Raw genomic sequence first — 8,148 nt, 5'->3', positions numbered from 1 at the left:
GACAGAGCAGATATGCCCATTTTGTAGACAAGGAAACAGGGTCTGGAAAGATTAACTGACTCACCTAAGGTCTCACAGTTTGTTAAGAAGAGGAGGCAGGACTAGAAATTGTCTTTTTTTTTTTTTTTTTTGGTCAGGCTGCTTGCAGGATCCTAGTTTCCTGATCGGGATCGAACCTGGGTCCAGAGCAGTGAAAGTGTCAAGTCCGAACCACTGGACTGCCAGGTAACTCCCTAGAAGTTGTCTTTAGACTTTAAGACTTGAATCTTAACACTTTACCATCGTTCTTTTCCTATCAATAGGATGGAAGAGATACCAGAATCTAGTCACCGGTTTTTCCATTTCTTCTTTTTCTTTCTTCCTTCCTTTTTTTTCCTTGTCACTGTCTTTTCCTATTAAGAACTCTGACTGCATCACCTCCTCTGGGAAACCCTCCCAGATACCCACTTTCACACCAGGGCTTTATAGCCTCTTACCTACTCTCTCAGAGCACTTAGCATCATTTCTTGCAGATAGTTTGCTTATTGCCTTCCCCACCAGCAGATGGATTAAAACTGTATTGTTCGTTTTGGATCTAGCATAGTGCCCGACACAGAGCAGGCAGCCTTTCTTTCTGTATTTGCTGTTTGAGTCTATGTCTTAACTAGTGCTCTGAACCAGGGGTTCAGTGACCTACAGCAAGAAACATATTCTGAACTGTGAGATAACTGAAACAAAAGCTTCTTGGGATAATACTTATCCTTGCTATATGCGTGCACTATGATATTTTATTTATTCTACTTTTTTTTTTAAGATGCTGGCCATGATTTCATGACCCATTACCAGGTTGTGGCCAACAGTTGGAGGCACACTGCTTTCATCTCTGTGTGCTGAGGATGCCTTCTGAGTGCAGGGCTCTAGCTGTCCCTGAAGGATATAGAGTAGATGGCCCTCAAGTACCTCTTGCTCTGAGGTCAAAGATAGTTTCATTTATAAGAAGACACACAGAAACCTAAGACCAGAGGCACAACGGTGCAAATAGAACCCAGGGTGGAGAGGTTAGATGAGGAAAGGTCCCCAAGAGGCCTGGTAAGGACCTTTGTGCCTCCAGAAACTACAAAGGCAGCGGCAGCTTTACTGGGGCCTGGTACACAGGCAGGGGCCTGGACTCTTGATGCCATGGGGTTCTCATTGCTCTGTCCTCAGATTTCAGGTCCCTGACCCAGACAGCTCTCTGGGGTCATGATGAGCATCTTTCCTACAGTTAAGGGTGTAGGGGAGGTGAGAGGCCTCACTTCTGCCTCAAACCATCTCATAACCTACCTCCAGGCCTTGGGCCAGTTGCTGGCTGTGTGACTGGGTGGGCCTTGTTTAATTAGGCTCAAGGATGCTAGCTGAGGCCAGGGCTCTTTAGGCCTAACAATTCTCCCAAGAGAAAGCTTGCAAACTGTATCAGGTCACCTACCTGTTTCTTCCCTTTATCTCAATTTACTTCCACCGGAAGGCTAGGGAGAGGCAATCCAGAAGCAACAGGATCTTAATGGCCCTATCCCCTCCCCAAGTGCAAGGTGTGGGGTAGTGAGGCTGGGGCTCCAAGGAGTGCCGCCCCTGTCTGTCTCCCATGGCTCTCTGGGTTGGCCTGGGTGTTCCTGAGCCAGGGTTGGGAAAGGGAAACAGCTGGAGAAGTTTCCTCTATGGGAGGGGCACACTTGCTCCAGAACTCTGCCCCTTTCCCCACAGAAAATGAGCACAGGGTTGGGCCAAGGAAGACTTTTCTTGACCCTCTGATGTTACTGAAACGTTCCATTAAAATGAAAAAAAATTTTTTTTACTACAAATGGACCACACCCATTTTTTTGCTTTCTCTGATTGTTTGTTGCCGTTTCTCAGTTCCGTTTTGTACTGTAACTGAGAAGGTGGGATCTTAGCACCAGGGTTGCAGAGCCCTGTGGGCCTCCTGACCCAAGGTCTGTGTGGCCCTGCCCTGGCTATTCCGGGCAAGGACCTGGGGGTGAGGTGGGGTGGGTTAAAGATCTGGTGACAGTGACTGAACAGTTGTGGGTGATGCCACATGTAGGATCTGGGGAGGGGAGGAGGAGCCAGTAGTAGTGGGTATACTTTCTATGTAAAGGAGCCTGGGGAACTTCACTGGAGCTTCAGATTGGCATGATGCATTCTGCAAGGTGCAGGTATGTTCATCATCCCAACCCTATTACTTCGTTATTGAACCTCTTGATTTAGTTTCCTCATCTTAAAATAGGAATAACCAATAGTATTACTTCACAGGTTACTGTGAGGATTAAATGAGGTAATATGGGAAGCACTGAATGCCTGGTACACTGGAGGTGCTCAGTAAATAGGACTCTCATCAACCTCGGCTTCTTCATCCATCATCTGCCCAGTTCCCCAGGCCAGGAACCTGAGGTCACCCAAGACACCTCCTCCCCACTCCCCTCCACTCCCCAATCCATCCTGAAGCCAAGTGGCTCTTCCCCTCACAAGTATTTGTCAAGACTTTTCATTCTTCCGGTTCCTACTGCTGCTATCTGGGAGGAGGCTGGCAACAGGCTCCTAATCAAGCTCTCTCCTGCTCTAGGGCCCGTATCCAAATCCATCCCCAGTTCTCCTGGAAGATGCAAATCTGATCCTGGCTGTATGAAATGATTCAGCAGTTCCCTAGGACTTTCAGAACAAGCTCAGAAGCCTGGCTCTGGCTCCTGGTGGCTCACCCGCCCCATTTCTCACACACCTTCCTACACTCCCTGGTGCTTCTGTCCTGAGGAAGGGTTCACCTGCGGTTCTTTGGCACTGTGTGCTTCCATGCTTTTGCACCCAGGGTTCTTTCTGTCTGGAGGCCCTACCCCCTCCCCGGTGCGATGACTCCTCATCCTTTTAAAATACAATTCAAGTGCCACCTCTTCCTCAAACCCTCCCAGGTTCCAGCTGGACTTCGATGTGCTCGACGTATTTCTCAATGCTCCAGTATTTTCATTCTGCTTTACTTGACTGTTGTCCCTGCTCCAGTGTAAGCTCCTTGAGGGCAGACGCTGTCTTTTTTCCTCCACACCCCTCATGCCCACACAGTGGGCTCTGTTGGAAGCCAGTCCCGGTGGGCACTTTATTCCCTGGGAACTGCAGGTCTCCTGGGCCACTGAGCCAGGGAAGCCAGGAGGCAGGACACCAGGCTCCTGGACACCTTCTCTGCCACCCAGGATGGCGAGTCCTAGACCCAAAGCAGAGCTTTGGAGCCTGATGGCCACCACAGGCACAGGAGTCTGGGACCAGGTAGTCTGGTCACATCTAATCCTGGTTTTGCAAAGGAGGCCGGGAGCCGATTGAGGCTTGGCGGGACCGACAGACACACTTCGCCAGGGCATTCAGAAGGGCTCGTGGCGAGCAGGAACCCACAGCAGGGTGGACCCTTGACTTGCCCACCCCACAGGCAGGGTGCAAGCGTCTAAGATGAGGACAAACAGAACTATTTGGGGCTCGAGCCACCAGGCCTGGAATGGCGGCCTCCCAGAATCCCGGTTCCTAGGGAGCATTGCCTCCCCCTCCCTCCACCTAGTCCTGGGAAGCCACGTGACCTGCGCCCCCAGGAGCCACTAATCGCCCGTCTCCGTCCCTTCTCCTAAATAGGGAAGCGACAGGAGCAGATCGAGTTTCTAGGCCCGTATTTACAGGTTTCCTGGACGAAGCCAAACCGTCTACCTCCTTGCCTCGCTCCCCCGGCGCGCGCGCTGGGGGAAGAAAAGGCCCCCTCCTGCGCCCCACCCCCACCCCTCCAGTCCTCCCAGCCTCGGGTGCGGCCCCTTCCTCTTCCCTCCCTCCCTCCGCCGCAGCTCTGCCGGCCCCTCCGGGGGCGACGCTGAGGTCGCCGCATTCCAAACCCCTGGCGGCCCTTTGAGGTCACGTGGTGTGATGGGGGTGGGGCGGCAGGACGCCCCTGACCCAAGCCTGCGACCTGCAGGCTTCCTAGTGAGGCGAATTGTCCAGCCCGCTCCCCAGACCTCGTGGGAGTGAGGCAAGGCGGATTTTTACTGCCCATCACCTACTGTTTGCCTGGCCCAGGCTGAGCACTCACGCTTCTTACCTCCAGGCCTTCCTGAACCCGGCCTGGGGGCTCTCATCTTTCCCAATGGATGTACTGACCCTGATGCCGGGAAGGATTGAGGGCAAGAGGAGAAGGGGACGAGAGAGGATGAGATGGTTGGATGGCATTACCGACTCGAGGGACACGAGTTTGATCTAACACCGGGAGATGTTGAAGGACAGGGAAGCCTGGTGTGCTGCAGTTCATGGGGTCTCAGAGAGTCAGACACGACTGAGCGGCTGAATAATACCGGCTGGGAGTCAACGAGGCAGAATGCAACGGGGGTGGGGGGGTGGGGGGTGAGAGACTGGGTAGAGCCAATCGCTTAGTTTATGCAAAGACGGACCTTTGTCAGGCCAAAGTTAAAAGACTGTGTCCCCTTTGTTTAACCGGGGACCCAGACGTCTCTCTCCGTGGGGAAGATCCCCTAGAGGAGGGCATGAACACCTCCAGGGTTCTTGCCTGGAGAATCCCATAGACAGAGGAGCCCGGCAGGCTACAGTCACAGAGTCAAACACGACTGAAGCGACTTAGCACGGCAGGCCGACCTCAGACCTGTGTTTTAGGCTCTGCGACAAGAAAACTAAGAGGGAGTTGATTTCCTCCCGGATTGGGCAGACAGTCTCTAAGCTGCTCCCTCTATTTTAGTATGAAATGGGTTAGAAATTGCCTTTACTGGAGCTGAACCTGGTCATCGTGAAGGGGCCTTGACTGCTTTATGGGATCAAGGCAGGAGTGAGGTTGAGGCACTGGCCACAGCCAGCTTGCCTGAGAAGTTTGATTTTATAGGCCAGGGAGAGTACAGAGGATAGAACGGAGATGACGCAAGGGTGGCATGTTTTGGATGGGGGCGGGAGGTCTGCATTTGAATATTTAGAACTCAGATCTGAACCCTTACTAAATGTGTCATGTATATTAATATTTAGCCGTTTGCATGATCATTCACTATTTTACCAGGAACAGGCCCTGACCTGGAACTGGAGGGATTAAGACTGAGTTCCTGTCTTCTTTGAGCTTACAGGCTAGTGGGAGAGCTAAACCAGTGAGGGGGCATTTGCAGTGCAGGGAACTAAAGATCGACAGTGAGGACCAGACACACAGCTGCAGGATAACACAGAGGGGGAGCATTTAGCCCCAGACTGGGGGGGAAGGAGTGTTATCTCAACTGACGCTTGAAATTTAAACTGTCCTTAATCTGGAACTTCCCTGGTGGTCCAGTGGCTAAGACTCCATACTCCCAGTGCAGCGGGTGGAGTTTGATTCCTGGTCAGGGAGCTAGATCCCACATGCTACAACTAAAGATCTCATATGTCACAACTGAAAAAAAAGATGCCACGTGCCACAACCAAGAGCTGGCACAGCCAAATAATAAATATTAAAAAAAAAAAATCTGTTGCAGTGAGAGTGGGTGAGAGTGGAATAGGAACAAATAGCCTTCCAGGTCGAGGACACAGTGCACGCAAAGGCCCAGAATCAGGCTCAGTAGGGCTGGAGTATAGCCACCCTGTGGATGGTGCGCAGAACAGGAAGAGATGGAGGGAGTGCTCTGGGAGAAGAGGGCTGAGCTGATGAGTAATGCCCATTTCGGGGCAGGGGAGGGGGGCGATGAGGATGGGAGACCTCTGGTCCTCTGAGGCTACAACAGGGTCCCTCAGGCACTCTGTCTTGGAGGATGTGACACTTCCTTTTACAGTTGCTTTATAAAAGTAATATTTATTTTTATCGAGCTAACACATACACATTGCTTACAAACCAAATCCTTCTAAAGGGCTTGTAATAAAAACAGAAGTCCTACTGGCCTTTCTCCCAAGCTTTATCCTGCTCCCCAGGGACAATCACTTTCAACTTGGTTTGGCCGTTTCTTCTGGAATTTCCTTCCTTATTTCTAAATAACGTGTACTGCCGTTCTGGGTTCATTTATCTAATTTGTTCACTCCTTGTCTTGGTAGATGAGGGTTCTGATTCTCTTCCTCTCTACCCACCCCCATTATGTTTATATCACAATTTATGGTCAAGTCCATGTTCAGTGATCTCATTATTGACTTTGAAAATGTTGTTTACTTTTGAGGCAAATATGCTGGTTTCATTTCCTTTTCTAATATAACTTTTTGTTGTGTGCTCTGTTTACATTTCCTTTCTTATACAACTTTCTTGTTTTTCCTGGAGTTAATTGCCTCATTTTTTTGTTTGCTTGGTTTTCTTTGAATCTCTGGCTCCGTCTTCCCACTCCCTTCAATGGTTCTGTAAAACGCCTTCTTAGTACAATTTTGCATATGGGCAAACCTGTCATGTAATCTTATTGGTTCTGTTTTGTTTCTCCTTGGAGACATTTGTCCTGTGGCACCCCATCCTTCTGCTCTTCTATGGATGCTTTGCTCTTAAGTCTTGCAGCACACCTGTCACCCTGGGACTGCCCATGACTGGCACTTAAGAATTCACTTTGCCCTTTTCCTCTCCAGGGACTCAGTGTCTTCCTCTTCCTCGATTTATTTCCTTTTGAGTGAAGCACATCCTCCAGTAGCTTCCTGAGAAAGAATGCCTGGGAAGTAATATTTTAGAGATTTAATGCTTACCTGAAATGGCTTTATCCCACCCTCATTCTTCTTCTTCTTTTTTTTTAGTGCATCTGTGCTGCCTGAGCTTTTTTTAAAAAAAATATTTATTTATTTATATTTATTTGGCCATGCTGGGTCTTGGTTGTGACACATAGGATCTTAGGATCTTTGATCTTCATTTTGGGATCTAGTTCTCCGTCCAGGGATGGAACCTGGACCCCCTATATTAGGAGCACAAAGTCTTCACCACTGGTCCACCAGGGAAGTCTCCCACCTTTACTCCTGATGACTACTTTTCTCTGGTTATAGAATTTTAGGTTGAAAATCATTTCCTTCAGAATTTTGGAAATGCTCCTTCCTTATCTTGCAGACTTTGATTTTAGAGCTGAGAAATCTCATCCTATTTTGATTCTCGAGTCTTAGAATTCATCTCCCCCATGCCTACTTTTAGGACTTTCTCTGTTATCCCTGATATAGTAAAAGACCACAATTTATCAGCATGGCTCATTTTTCGTGGCACTTGACAGGTCTTTTTAATCTAACAGTGGCTTTCAAAATGTGGGCCCCAGACCAGCACTACTAGCATCATCTGTGAGAAATATTAGCTATGTTAGAAAGGCAAATTCTAAGCCCCACCTCACAGCTACTGAGTCAGAAACTCTGGTGATAGGTCCCAGCAAACTGCCCTTTGTTGTTGTTTTTATTGAGGAATAATTGACATATGATGTCATATTAGTTCCAGGTATATGACATAATGATTTTATATTTGTATACATTATGAAATGATCACCACAGTAAGTCTGGTTAACATCAGTGACCATTGTTGTTTTTCAGTTGCTAAGTCATGTCCAACTCTGAGAACCCATGGACTACAGCATGCCAGGCTTCCCTGTCCTTCACTATCTCCTGGGGTTTGCTCAAATTCATGTCTGTTGAGTTGGTGATGCTATTTAACCATCTCATTCTCTGCCACCCTTTTCTCCTTTTGCCTTCAATTCTCCCAGCATCAGGGTCTTTTTGAATGAGTTGGCTCTTTGCATCAGGTGGCCAAAATATTGGAGCTTCAGCTTCAGCATTAGTCTTTCCAATGAATATTCTGGGTTGATTTTCTTTAGGATTGACTAGTTTGATCTCCTTGCTGTCCAACGGACTCTCAATAATCTCCAGCACCACAATTCAAAAGCATCAATTCTTTGGTGCTCAGTCTTCTTTATGGTCCGACTTTCATATCCATACATAACTACTGGAAAGACCATAGCTTTGACTATATGGATGTCTGTCTGCAAAGTGATGTCTGTGCTTTCTAATACACTATTTAAGTCTGTCATAGCTTTCCTTCTAAGGAACAAGCTGCCGTCACCGTCCGCAGTGACTTTATATTGGAGCCCAATAATATAAAATCTGTCACTGCTTCCACTTTCCTCCCTTGTTTGCCATGAAGTCATGGGACCAGATACCATGATCTTAGTTTTTTGAATGTTGAGTTTTAAGCCAACTTTTTCACTCTCCTCTTTCACCTTC

Source organism: Capra hircus, chromosome 5 (genome assembly GCF_001704415.2).
Source record: "Capra hircus breed San Clemente chromosome 5, ASM170441v1, whole genome shotgun sequence".
Classification (NCBI taxonomy): Eukaryota; Metazoa; Chordata; class Mammalia; order Artiodactyla; family Bovidae; genus Capra; species Capra hircus.
The sequence above is the reverse complement of the archived record's forward strand: the minus strand, read 5'-3'. Positions refer to the sequence as shown.